This window comes from Phyllobates terribilis, unplaced genomic scaffold (assembly GCF_046119375.1).
Source record: "Phyllobates terribilis strain yellow unplaced genomic scaffold, ASM4611937v1 Scaffold_13__5_contigs__length_258822181, whole genome shotgun sequence".
NCBI lineage: Eukaryota > Metazoa > Chordata > Amphibia > Anura > Dendrobatidae > Phyllobates > Phyllobates terribilis.
In genome coordinates, this window is record NW_027362773.1 from 230,719,125 (window position 1) to 230,734,293 (window position 15,169).

Here is a 15,169-nt window from a genome sequence, read left to right on the forward strand (position 1 = left end):
GGAGAATAAGGGCGGGTTTTATATCTGTCTTGCTAGCTGGTGGAGAGTTCTGAATACAAACGTTAAAAAGAATCTTTCAGAAGGATCAACCCTCCTAAGCCGACTATTTGGGTATGTAGGTCATAGAAAGCTGAATGACATGATACATTGATATCTGTGATCTGATGTCTTATTCCAAAGAAATCCACCTGTAATTTGTTATAAGCTTTGAAGGTAGAGTTTCATTCAAATCAGTGTCCGGCCCATAGTCCTGAACAGCTCATTTACATATACGAAAAATGAGGATTTCTCTAGAATAAGACATCAGATCGCAGATATCAAAGTGTCATTTTATTTAACTCTCTATGAGTTACATGCCCATATTGACAGCTTAGGATGTTTGATCCTACTGATAGATTCCCTTTAATCTGATTGGTGGAGGTACTGTCAGTGTGCTGCTGCACCTCCACAGAGGGAGAGTGAGAAGATAGAGCACTTTTTGTTCTAGTGGGGAGGGGTGAGAAGGGAGGACACTACTGTCTCCAAATCGAGAAGTGAGGGAAGGTGGGCACTGTTGCCTTCGGGGGTTGAAAGGTGAGAAGAGAGTGCACTACTGTTTCCAAAAGGCAAAGTGAGTGAAGGTGGGCACTATTGCCTCCAGTGGGGGAGGGGTGAGAAGAGAGGCAATACTGTCACAGAGAGGAAGGGTTGAGAAGGGAAGGCCCTAGAGCCTCCAGAGGGGGAGAGGTGGGAATGGAGGCAATGATTCCTCCAATGGGAGAGGGGTGAGAAGGGAAGGCACTACTGTCTCTAGAGGTGGAGAGGAGGGAAGGGGTGAACTATTTCCTCCAGTGGGGAAAAAGTGAGAAGGGAGGGCATTAGTGTCTACGGAGTTGGATGGGTTGGGAGGGGGCACTAATACCTTTAGTAGAGGAAAGGTGAGAAGAGGGGCACTGCTGTTCAGCAAAATGGCACACATGTTTCATGAATTTTGTGCAAAATAATGTTTCTCTGTCTTTAACCGGTTCTGAGATTTTTTAGCGCATAAAAAAAGTTCCAAGTTTCTCAAAAATTGTGGAAAAAAATGTCTCTAGTGGAGGAGAAGTGAGAAGTGGGCATTGGTGTCTCTAGTGGGGGAGGGTTGGGAAAGGGGGTACTGATGCCTCCAAAGAGAAAAGAAAGGCACTAGTGTCTCCAAATGGTGACAGATGGGAAGGGGAGCACTACTGTCCCCCAGTGGGGAAGGGATGAGAAAGGAGAACAGTGGTGTATTCAGAGGGGGAAGGCAGAAATTCCCATAACTGCAGCCCCCATCAGGAGAAATAGAAAATGGCTGTTTTATTACATCAGATACATGCAATGTTTCACACTTGATGATCCAAAATGTGGCATGTGTCTGATGTAATAAAGCAGCCGTTTGCTATTTCTCCTTTATTAGAGGTGGGGGAATAGGTGAAATGTGAATAGGGAGAACATGCAAGCTCCTTGGTGGGATTTGAACATAGGACCCAAAGCAACAGTGCTAACCACTGAGCCACGGTGCTGCATCTTCCAGTACCTCCAATGTAGATGGGATTTATAGAAATCATGCCCACTGTGTTTCTTTATGCTGCATAAAGTGACCAGTGATGCGTGTTTAGATTCTGCAAAACGTCAATTTTCTGTTGCGAGTATGCTGAGTATTATGTGTAGATTCATTAGATCTACAGGGAAAAAACATGTGTTTTTAGTGTGTTTCCACTGCAGAAACGCAGTTAGACCGCATGAAATCCGCACATGACTGCATCAAAAAAGTTGTGTCACTTTTAGTGTTTTCATTTTATTGTGCCTTAATAAAGTATTTAGGATATGACCACGTTGGTTATTTGCTTTTATGAGTGACGTAATACTATCTATATAAAAATGTACATATTTATTTATATACATTTACTATATGTAACTGTTTTTTGGCTCTATGCGGGCTTTCATATGTCTTGCACTGAGGAGAGGCTTCCTTTGGGCCACTCTGCCATAAAGGCCTGACTGGTGGAGGGCTGCAGTGACAGTTGACTTTGTGGAACTTTCCCCCTTCCCCCTACTGCATCTCTGGAGCTCAGCCACAGTGATCTTTGGGTTCTTCTTTACCTCTCTCACCAAGGCTCTTCTCCCACGATTGCTCAGTTTGGCTGGACGGCCAGGTCTAGGAAGACTTCTGGTGGTCCCAAACTTCTTCTATTTAAGGATTATGGAGGCCACTGTGCTCTTAGGAACCTTGAGTAATGCAGAAATTCTTTTGTAACCTTGGCCAAATCTGTGCCTTGCCACAATTCTGTCTCTGAGCTCCTTGGGCAGTTCCTTTGAGCTGATGATTCTCATTTGGTCTGACATGCACTGTGAGCTGTGAGGTCTTATACAGACAGGTGTGTGCCTTTCCAAATGAAGTCCTATCAGTTTAATTAAACACAGCTGGACTCCAATGAAGGAGTAGAACCATCTCAAGGAGGATCACAAGGAAATGGACAGCATGTGACTTAAATATGAGTGTCTGAACAAAGGGTCTGAATACTTATGACCATGTGATATTTAAGTTTTTCTTTTTTAATAAATTTGCAAAAATTTCTACATTTCTGTTTTTTTTCAGTCAAGATGGGGTGCAGAGTGTACTTTAATGAGAAAAAAAATAAACTTTTTAGAATTTACCAAATGGCTGCAATGAAACAAAGAGCGAAAATTTTAAAGGGGTCTGAATACTTTCCGTACCCACTGTAGGTGCAGTATGAGCCCCCATATGGCCCCCTATATGCAGTATGAGGCCCCCACATGGCCCTTATATACAGTATGAGCCCCCACATGACTCCCCATATACAGTATGAGCCCATACATGACCCCTTATCTACAGTATGATCCCCAGATTACCCTTAAATATACAGTATGAGCCCCCACATGGCCCCCTTTTATACAGTATGAGCCCCCACATGGCCCCTTTTTATACAGTATGAGACCCCACATGACCCCTTTTATACAATATGAGACTCTACATGGCCCCCTTTTATAAAGTATGAGCCCTCACATAGGCATATAAAGGCACACATCCCATGCACATATTAAAAAAAAGTTACAGATACAGTATTGGTCCCCACATGGCCCCCTATATACAGTATGAGCCCTCACATGGCCATCTGTGGCAGGCACTCTAGGAGTGTATCTGTGATGGCTCTGAGGGACACGGGCGGATGGCGAAGCATTGGGCCATGTTTATTGATGCACCATTTTACTAACTCTTTTCAGTCAGCCATATTTTAATTTTATTGCTTTTGTTTTTCTTCTTTTTCTCACAATTGTCATACCTTTTTATTTTTCGTCGACATAGCGGTATGATGGCTTGCTTTTTTGTATGAGGAGGTGTTTAATTTGGGAAATGTATTTGTGGGATACCTTTGCAATGTCCTGTCTGTGCTCTCCTCTTATATTCTGCCTGTGAGCAGGGATTAAAAGTACTAAAATGAGGGACCTGGGGGCCTAAATTAGACCACTGGCTGCCAAAACAACTTATCAGGACCCTGAGGACACCATGCCCCTCTAAGACATGAAACGGGTGAAGCTGCTGGAACTTGGAATAGAGTCTTATCTTCTGAGCCTGCTCCATAAAGCTCCTGCTCCATATGTGGATGAATGCAATAAGCAGAAATAAACGGACTTGAAACGGATACATACATCAAAGATGCATTCAATACAAATTACAAAAAACATGTGTTTTAGGAGGAAAATTGTAAGGGTATGTGCACACGTTCAGGATTTGAAGCAGAAATTTCCTGAGCGTTTTTGCCTCTCCCTCGCAGAAAAAAACGCATGCAGATTTACATGCGTTTTTACATGCTTTTTTAAGCGTTTTTGTACATCAATGAATGCTTTTTGGAGCTAAATAAAGTTATTTGGTTGGACATTGCTTAAGCCCTTGGATTACCATAATAACTGGGGTGAGTATATTGGTTCATTTAAATGATTAAATAATTGGTCTGTTGTATTTCAAATAAAGTGTTTACACTGTGTCTGTGTGTTTCTTTACTTTAATTAAAGTATGGTCATGAAAAGGTCTGATTGACACCTTGACATCACCAAACAAAAGAGCTGGGTGTCAGCTAGTCCCATTCACCCAATCTTCATTAGCATTTCTATTCATGTAATTTATGCGACTGCTGTGAGCTGTGAGCTGTTAATTTTAGCCTGACTAGGTGCCATTAGGCAAACATGGTCCCTGGCCATTAAATAACATCTCACAGCTGCTATATCCCCCCGATCAGCACTCAGCAGCGCTTTGGATACAACATATTTATGTTGCGTCCAAAACGCTGTGTTCTAATGCCGCACTTTTGTTGTCGGTACATGTGAATCCACCGCATATAATGACACTTCAATCGATCAAAATCTGCAGCGGAGACTAGCGTGTCCACTACAGAAATTGATACGCTGCTGGTGAGTTTGGGTACGTGGCCATGATCAGGAGCCGCTGCAGATTGGACGCTGTATAAACACGTGTTTATACAGCGTCAAACCCGCAGCATCCAGCTATGTTATAGTGGATGGGATCTCTAGAAATCCCATGTCCACTATGCATGTATCTGAGGTTGCGAATCACTCGTGGACACTGACACGTCTTTCAGGACCGCAGCATGTCAAATTCTCTTGTGGAGTCGCTAGTCTCCGCAACAGAAATTTGACCACTAGAATTGAAAACCAGGGGAGGAGTCCTGAGGAGATAATTTGCATATTCCCACTGCATTTTGGGGTAAGTGAAGAGTCTCCGCGAGCTCAAAGAACACTGGATTTTGGCTGTTGGAGCTGAAAAGAGGACATCGGTAAACCAGGGGAGGAGTCCTGAGGAGATAATTTGCATATTCCCACTGCATTTTGGGGTAAGTGAAGAGTCTCCGCGAGCTCAAAGAACACTGGATTTTGGCTGTTGGAGCTGAAAAGAGGACATCGGTAAACCAGGGGAGGAGTCCTGAGGAGATAATTTGCATATTCCCACTGCATTTTGGGGTAAGTGAAGAGTCTCCGCGAGCTCAAAGAACACTGGATTTTGGCTGTTGGAGCTGAAAAGAGGACATCGGTAAACCAGGGGAGGAGTCCTGAGGAGATAATTTGCATATTCCTACTGCATTTTGGGGTAAGTGAAGAGTCTCCGCGAGCTCAAAGATCACTGGATTTTGGCTGTTGGAGCTGAAAAGAGGACATCGGTAAACCGCGCGCCGGTAGGCGCGCGCATTTTGAAGCTTTTTTTTTAAGCTTTTTTCACTGTTTTCAGAACATTAACAATAAGAACATGGAAGAGTCCAGGAGCCATTTGGTGAGCTGCATATCCTGCTACATGTTGACAGACTTGCCAGTGGAAAAGCCAGACTTCACATGCCAGAAATGCAAGCTAGTGTCCCTGTTGGAGGAAAAGTTGCGAAATCTAGAAGAGAGGTTAACTATCTTGAAAATCATTAAGGAAGGTGAAGAGTTCTTAGACAGAGCAGAATTATCTCTTCATGATTCACAAAGAGAAGAAATTCGAACTCCACCTGACGAAACAGAGGAATGGAAGCATGTGACCCACAGAAGCAGGAGGATCGAGAGGCAGTCAGCACCCATACTGCTCAGGAACCAGTACCAGGCTCTCACACAGGAGAACCATGAAGAAATACAGCAAGATAAGACTTTGCCAGCAATGAATAACCTTGTAAGCCCTCAGAATCCTCCTGGATGGAGAAAGAAGAATGTTGTGAAGAAAAAACGGAGAGTGGTGGTCATGGGGGATTCCCTGTTAAGAGGAACAGAGGCCGCTATCTGCAGACCAGACATAACCTCAAGAGAAATGTGCTGTCTTCCAGGAGCAAAAATTAAAGATGTGTCTGACAGGATATCAAGACTCTTCAGACCTACTGTCACGCTGTCTCTGTATACTGGAGGTAGGGGGCCTAAGCTGACCCTAAGCTGGGGCCCTGACTAATCCCTCAACCTGGAGGTACTGTTAAAGGTACAGAGGTCCAGGCCGCCAGCGTAACCCCTACCTCCTGAGGATCCCTGCACCTAAGTAATCTAGTCCTGAGAAGGACCCCGATCACAACAAAAGAGGACAAGTAATAATATGCCCACACACAGTACTTAGACGAACGAGACAGTACAAGGGAAAAACCAAAACCACCTTGCATACAAAAACTACACAACTACAACAGAGGGAACACCAACGGGAAAGGAGATAAATGATAAAGCGAGGAAGGGAAAAACCACTCCAAATACACTTATCTCAGAAACTCCAAATACCACGATCCGCTCTGTAAGTCTGTATGAAATGCTTTCACCGACACTTCCCAAACAGACCAGCAGGCATTTGAAGGAGACTCACTACAGCAGCATTGATTGCAGCTGGGCGAGGCTGGACCTCGTCTAGCACAGAGAGAGAGAGAATTAACTCCCTCACTGCCGAAAACACAAAGCACCAAAAAGTCAGCTGCGAGAAGTCAGGCTGTGTAATCGTGACGATCTTCGTGGCGACACACCCGTGACACCTACAGATCACTACCCATTCCTGCTAATACATGTGGGGACAAATGACACCGCAAGAAAGGACCTGGAAACCATCTGCAGTGACTTTGAAGACTTAGGCAAGAAAGTGAAAGAATTGGGAGCGCAGGTGGTCTTCTCATCCATCCTCCCAGTGGATGGCCATGGAACAATGAGGTGGAATAAGATTCTACAGGTGAACAACTGGCTACGTCGATGGTGCCATCAACAAGGATTTGGATTTCTGGATCACGGAATGAATTACCTATACGATGGACTACTTGCTAGAGATGGGGTGCACCTTACGAAGACTGGAAAACATGTATTTGGAAGTCGCCTTGCTACACTCATCAGAAGAGCTTTAAACTAGAACAATGTGGGAAGGGAAGCAAAAGGCCAGAAAAAGCCATACAGCTGACAAATACTATTGAGATCTCTGCTACTGGAAGTGGAAAAGAAGAACAAAGACAAAAAAATCTAAATAATAAAAATATGGGAGGAAGAGAAACCAATCACAAACTAAAATGTTTTTATACAAATGCACAAAGCATGGGCAACAAACAAGGAGAATTGGAACTACTAATGCAGGAAAAGGAATATGATGTCATTGGAATCACTGAAACTTGGTGGGACGATACACATGATTGGAATAAAAGGCTAAAAGGATACAACTTATTTGCAAGAAACAGACTTGATAAACGAGGAGGAGGTGTTGCATTGTATGTTAGAAAAGCGTATATCTGCACAGAGATTGAAGCTTCAGAGACTGGGAGTTCTGTGGAAACTGTTTGGGTAAGAATACAAGGAGAGAACAACGGAAAGGACACCATTGTAGGCATTTACTACAGGCCACCTGGGCAAGCTGAAGATATGGATGAACTCTTTATGTATCAAATGACCAAGTTCTCCAAAAAATATGACGTAGTGGTCATGGGAGATTTCAACTATCCAGACATTTGTTGGGAATCTCTCTCAAGTAAAACTAACAGGTCAAGCAAATTCTTATCCTCTCTTGCTGACAACTTTATCTTCCAAAAGGTAGGGGAGAAAACAAGGGGATCTGCTACTTCGGATCTAATCCTTATAAACAGGGAGGAAATGGTTGAGGAGGTAAAGGTGGCTGGGACCCTAGGAGGCAGCGATCATGCTATTATAGAATTTTGGATAACTAGAGGAGGAAGACATGTGAAGACTCAAACTTCAAGGTTAGATTTTAGAAAGGCAGATTTTAAGAGACTCAGAAAGAGAATAGGAGGGATCCAATGGCTGGATGTCCTTAAGGACAAAAATGTCCAGGAAGGATGGGAAATTTTTAAAAATGAGATTCTCAAAGCACAATCGTTAACAATCCCGAAAAGTAGGAAGAATGGGAAGCATTTAAGGAAACCAGGATGGATGAACACAGAACTTAAACACATGCTAAAAAGAAAGAAAGAAATGTTTATTAAATGGAAAGAGGGAGGCATATCTAAAGAAGATTATAATGCAGTCTGCAGATCCTGCAGTGCACGTATCAGGTTAGCTAAAGCTGACAATGAATTAAGGCTTGCAAGAGATGTCAAAAGCAATAAAAAAGGATTTTGGGGGTATGTCAAAAGTAAAAGAAAAGTCAAAGATGCTATAGGATTTTTACAGGATGAAAATGGAGAAATGGTAAGAGAGGATGTTGAGAAGGCCGAACTTTTTAATTCCTATTTTGCATCTGTTTTCTCTCAGAAAGAAAATGTAACATCAACTGATCTTCACTGTCCTTTTAAAGGAATAGAGGAATCCAAGTTATCAGTAAACAGAAAGATTGTGAGGGAACATTTAGCTAACATAAATGAGTTCAAGTCTCCAGGTCCAGATGAATTACACCCCAGAGTACTGAAGGAGATTGTAGAAGAAATTTTAGAACCACTCTCCATAATCTTTGAAAATTCTTGGAGAACAGGAGAAGTCCCAGAAGACTGGAGAAGAGCAAATGTTGTTCCTATCTTCAAAAAGGGGAAGAAGGTGGACCCAGGGAACTATAGGCCGGTGAGTCTGACTTCTATACCAGGAAAGATCTTTGAACAAATTATTAAACAACATGTATGTAAGTACATGGATAAGAATGAAGTGATTAACCAGAGTCAGCATGGGTTTGTAACTAACAAGTCATGTCAGACTAACTTAATTTCCTTCTATGACAGAATCACTGACTGGGTGGATCAGGGAAATGCTGTAGATATAGTATATCTTGACTTCAGCAAAGCATTTGACAAAGTATCTCACATCATCCTTATTGAAAAAATGACCAAGTATGCAATGGACCAGGCAACTGTTAGGTGGATTCATAACTGGCTTAGTGATCGGACTCAAAGGGTGGTTGTAAATGGCTTCACATCCAGCTGGATGAATGTCTCAAGTGGGGTACCACAGGGCTCCGTCCTGGGACCTGTATTGTTCAACATCTTTATCAATGATTTAGATGAAGGAATTGAGGGTAAACTGATTAAATTTGCTGATGACACAAAGCTAGGAGGGATAGCTAATACTAGAGAAGAGAGAGAGAGGATTCAAAAAGACCTAAATAAACTGGAGCAGTGGGCAGCAACCAACAGAATGGTTTTTAACAGGGAAAAATGCAAAGTACTACATCTGGGCAATAAAAATGAAAAAAGCATATACAGAATGGGAGGAATAGAGCTAAGCAACAGTACATGTGAAAAAGACTTAGGTATACTAATAGATCATAGACTGAACATGAGTCAACAGTGTGATGCAGCAGCAAAAAAGGCAAATACAATTCTGGGATGTATTAACAGAAGTGTAGCACCCTGAGGATTCGGCTGCTACAGGGGTATTGCACCTCAAACCAGAGGTGTGATATTCCACTCCCGGGTAAGGATGGAGTGTGGACCTGAGCTCGGTAGGCTGCATGCACTACACACATCCCATTTCCGAGGAGCAGACCGACGGTACTCCCACTTAGAAATGTGCAGGTACGACCGAGTCTGTTCCTGGCTGGAGTGGGAGGGGGGTGGAACATTCCAAGTAGTGTAGGGGCAGATAGGGGGAGCAGCCTGGGTAAAGATAGGAGCTCATTGGGTGCTGGTCACCTGAGCTCACACATAGAGGGTGTATATAAGGTGGGCACCATCAAAGAACAGGGTCAGTCAGTCTGTCATCCTTTTGTCAGAGCAGAGCAGAGGAAGAGGAGCAGAGCAGCCCCAGAGAGAGAGAGAGAGGAGAAAGCAAGAAAGACCCAGAGGGGGAAACAGAAAAGGAACTCTGAGAACCCAAAGTCCATCAGCGGGTGAAGAGTTGGCAAAAGGGTACCGGATCCCAAGCTGGTGGGGGCAAAAGCACACCCTAGCCAGAGACCGGAGGCCGTGGGCAGTGTCTGCCACGGCCACCCACCACATCCACCCCGAAGGCATACCACGTGGAGGGTCAGGGAACCCAAGGCCTAGGGTGTCCCAACAGAAGGCCCGAGGGAGCTGGACCTGGGTGGATCACTAGTGGGGACGGCCAGAGGAAGGGACAGAAGGAGAGCTCAGGGTCACGCTCCGGACTTGTTTGGGGGTTGGCTGGATCCAGGACCTGGTGGACGCAGCACGGCTCGGGTGGTCACTTGAAGCTGGAGTGACCGGAACATCAGCAGTGAGTAAATACCCTAAACTGCACAACCCGACTCTGTCTTCATTTAACACCTATGCTGCACCACCACAACCCCCATCCTCTGCACCTGACCCCCTGAGGCTATACCCCACCCGTTGGGGGTTATACCATCACAAGCTGCACCAACTCCATCAGCCTCAGCGGACCCTGCTGCAGCGGCGGCCATAGTGACCGCAATACAACGGGTGGCGTAGTCGACATAAAGAACTTTAGTAACATCAGTAAGGACTGCCACATACAACTGAGTTTGACACCCTGGGCACGGACCGGGTCACAGCCACTCGGAAGACTACAACCCCCATCTGATCCGGCTCCGGATATTCCCCCTAAAAGAATATGGCCCAGGGGGTGCGTCAACTTTGGCGTAGTCGGCAGGATTACGTGCCCGCAACACCCGGGTACTGCGTGCCTGAAGAAAAGAACAAGTTTACCTCAAAAAGAAGTCTCCTGCCGGTTCCGGAGGGTCCCCGCCATCGGACTCCATCACAGGTCGATTCCCGCCGGTTGTCCGCCATTAACAGCTTTTTCCCGCCATCTGCAGAGTTTCCCGCCACTGGGAGACGATTCCCGCCATTTCCAAAGGTTTCCCGCCTTGGAAGAGCGGACGCCATTATGGGCGTGCCAGAGGGTGGCAAGAGGCCACCTCCCATCGTGGGCCAGGACCGAAAATGGCGCCAAAAGTGGAAACCGCCCCCACCAACAGAGACTGTGATGCTAGAGGTGTCTGTCAGCGTGAAAGAACTGCCCCTGGAGCTGACAATCACCAAGTGGCCCCGGGACCGCCCTCGAAGTGGGAGGAGACGAAAGGAGAGAACAAAGATGGGTGTCGCTTGGAGCAGTCTGGAGAGAGCGCACCCGGAGGCAAGAAGCCTGGAGAAGAGTATCGGAGGAGCTTACCCGGAGATGGTGAGAAAGCAGAGCAGCACCGGCCCGTTGGCCAGGAGCCTGCTAGAAACAGAGGAGGGAGAGCAGAGCAGCACCGGCCCGCTGGCCAGGAGCCTGCTGGAGACAACAGTAGGAGAGCAGAGCAGCACCGACCCGTTGGTCAGGAGCCTGCTGGAAACAACGACCCCACTAGGACTAGTGGAGGTCCTAGCACAGCTCCCCCGAGACCGGGAGTGTGCACAGACCGCTCTGGAGGGCCTCGCAAGGAGGATGGCCCGGGTGCAGCGAGAGACGTTGGCGGAGTGGAGCCGTGAGATGGCCCAGCAGACCGAGACCTGTCAGCGGAGCACGCCACCCGAGACGAGGAAACAGACCGCCTCTGAGGATGGCGCGGGAGGATTGAAGGCCGGAGACGGCGCCGAGAAGGGAGCCGAACGAGTGGAGGCAGGTAAAGGGGACGTCTATACCCCAAACCGGGAAACCGCGTACCTGCCCCAGCTCCCCGTCGCAGAGCCCGAAGTCTATCCTGCAGTGCCCGTCGCTGCAACGTCACCGCCGCAGACTAGGCCTCAAACGGGAGCCGCGACCCCTGTGACGTCACACGCCTCGACCCCGAGCGTGACCAAGCAGGAAGTACCACCAGCCTGGTCGCAAGGCCTAGTACCCCCGGGCGCCGCAATACCAACAGCGCCCCCTACCTCCGCGGAGCCCCCGGCCTGGTCGCAGGGCCAAGTAGCCCAGGGCGCCGCCGTCCTTACGGTGCCCTTTACCTTCCAGATACCCCAGGCCTGGCCGCAAGGCCCGGGCAACCCGGGCGCTAACACCACCGCGCCCATAAGACCAAGAGTGCCGCATCTGGGAGAGGACCTGTACGCCCAGCATACGTGCCCGGATGGGCAGCCATTTATATGGCCACCGGAGTTTCACCATCCCCGACTCCGGAGAGAGAGACCCCTGGATGAACCCTTGATCCCGGCTCCAAAGCCCGTAAAGAGGATCTCGCCCCCGCTAGCAGAAGCGCAGTTTGAGTGGGACCCCACCGGAGAAGATCTTATGGGGTTCACTCAAGAAACTCGGGCAGCTGCAGCGGAGCGTGCTGAGTGCTGCCGCCAACAGCTCGAGGACTTCGAGAGGGAGCGGAGAGAGAGGCGGGTCCGGGAACAGCAAGCTCAAGTAAGGAGCGCGGAGCAGAAGAGCCGGGCCAGGAGAGACCCCCGTGCAGCGCATAGTCCCCGCACCACCGGGACTGTGATAAAGTTTAACCTGCAGCATGGGTGGGGCTTCATCCGAGACCACCACACCCTAGGCGACGTCTTCGTAACCAGGAGAGACGTTGAGTCCCACCTACCGGAGGGACACAGAGGTCGTGACCTTTACATCGGGGACGAGGTCACCTTCACCCGGCACAAGTGTGCCAAAGGTCCCTACGCCCTCCATGTGCATCGCCTGACGGAGGAAGAGCTGCGGTGTGAGGAGGAAGAACAAGAGGACCCGGACGGGTCTGAAACTAGAGTTAAAGGTAACAATAAAGAAAGAGCAGGAGGACGTCGTCGTTAAGTACAGCAGAGTACAAGCTGTATATAGTTGCCCGTCGGGGCACAGTGAACTGTTACTGCTGCTATCATAGTCCCCGTTGGGACCAGCAAGTGTGAACTGTTTACCCGTTTATCCCTTAAATCCCACTGACCGAGGACTGAGAGCGGTCATTCCTCCCTAATACCTGGCCGAGGACTGAGAGCGGCCCTACTACCCCTTGTAAATAGTTGCGCTTCCTAAAGCGCCCCCTACCGGTTTTATAGGAAAACCATTTTTCAAGAAAAGACTGTCGCACTTTACCCGGTCACACGTTGCACAGTGACCGGAGGAGGAGCCAGAGGCGACGAGAATGTTTTATATGAAAAGTTTTATGCTAATATATGTTGTTTTATATGTTTTATATGTTTATGCGAAAATTTGTATGTTTTGGTGTTGTTTATGTCTTACAGCCCGAGGACGTGCTGTGATTTACCAGGGGGGAATGTAGCACCCTGAGGATTCGGCTGCTACAGGGGTATTGCACCTCAAACCAGAGGTGTGATATTCCACTCCCGGGTAAGGATGGAGTGTGGACCTGAGCTCGGTAGGCTGCATGCACTACACACATCCCATTTCCGAGGAGCAGACCGACGGTACTCCCACTTAGAAATGTGCAGGTACGACCGAGTCTGTTCCTGGCTGGAGTGGGAGGGGGGTGGAACATCCCAAGTAGTGTAGGGGCAGATAGGGGGAGCAGCCTGGGTAAAGATAGGAGCTCATTGGGTGCTGGTCACCTGAGCTCACACATAGAGGGTGTATATAAGGTGGGCACCATCAAAGAACAGGGTCAGTTAGTCTGTCATCCTTTTGTCAGAGCAGAGCAGAGGAAGAGGAGCAGAGCAGCCCCAGAGAGAGAGAGAGGAGAAAGCAAGAAAGACCCAGAGGGGGAAACAGAAAAGGAACTCTGAGAACCCAAAGTCCATCAGCGGGTGAAGAGTTGGCAAAAGGGTACCGGATCCCAAGCTGGTGGGGGCAAAAGCACACCCTAGCCAGAGACCGGAGGCCGTGGGCAGTGTCTGCCACGGCCACCCACCACATCCACCCCGAAGGCATACCACGTGGAGGGTCAGGGAACCCAAGGCCAAGGGTGTCCCAACAGAAGGCCCGAGGGAGCTGGACCTGGGTGGATCACTAGTGGGGACGGCCAGAGGAAGGGACAGAAGGAGAGCTCAGGGTCACGCTCCGGACTTGTTTGGGGGTTGGCTGGATCCAGGACCTGGTGGACGCAGCACGGCTCGGGTGGTCACTTGAAGCTGGAGTGACCGGAACATCAGCAGTGAGTAAATACCCTAAACTGCACAACCCGACTCTGTCTTCATTTAACACCTATGCTGCACCACCACAACCCCCATCCTCTGCACCTGACCCCCTGAGGCTATACCCCACCCGTTGGGGGTTATACCATCACAAGCTGCACCAACTCCATCAGCCTCAGCGGACCCTGCTGCAGCGGCGGCCATAGTGACCGCAATACAACGGGTGGCGTAGTCGACATAAAGAACTTTAGTAACATCAGTAAGGACTGCCACATACAACTGAGTTTGACACCCTGGGCACGGACCGGGTCACAGCCACTCGGAAGACTACAACCCCCATCTGATCCGGCTCCGGATATTCCCCCTAAAAGAATATGGCCCAGGGGGTGCGTCAGAAGCATACAGTCTAGATCACGTGAAGTCATTATCGGTCTTTACTCCTCTTTGGTCAGACCTCATCTGGAATACTGTGTACAGTTTTGGGCACCACATTTTAAAAAAGACATAGACAAACTGGAGCAAGTTCAGAGAAGAGCGACCAGAATGGTGACTGGTCTGCAAACCATGTCCTATGAGGAACGGTTGCAGGATTTGGGAATGTTTAGCTTGCAAAAAAGAAGACTGAGAGGAGACTTAATAGCTGTCTACAAATATGTCAAGGGCTGTCACATTGTAGAAGGATCATCTTTATTCTCATTTGCACAAGGGAAGACTAGAAGCAATGGGATGAAACTAAATGGGAGGAGACACAGATTAGATATTAGAAAAAACTTTTTGACAGTTAGGGTGATTAATGAGTGGAACAGGCTGCCACGAGAGGTGGTGCGTTCCCCTTCAATGGACGTCTTCAAACAGAGGCTGGACAGACATCTGTCTGAGATGATCTAGTGAATCCTGCTTTGAGCAGGGGGTTGGACCAGATGACCCAGGAGGTCCCTTCCAACTCTACCATTCTATGATTCTATTCTATGATTCTATGATTCTATGTATTGAATGCGGTAAATCCGCATGATTCAGTGAACACATGTGGATTTACCTGCGTTCAATAGAATGCAACATTTTGGATGCAGCAAAAATTTGCGTCCAAAGCGGTGCTACATCTGAATTATGGGTACAGAGCCTAAAATTTAAAAAAAAATGGCGTGGGTTCCCGGGCCATTTTTATAACCAGCAGAGGGAAAGTCAACTGCTGGGGGTTGATATTAGTAGCCATGGAAGGTGCCATTAGCCAACAATGTTCCCTGGCTACTAATATCAACCCACAGCTGTTTGTTTAGCCTTTACTGTCTAGATTACAGGGGAAC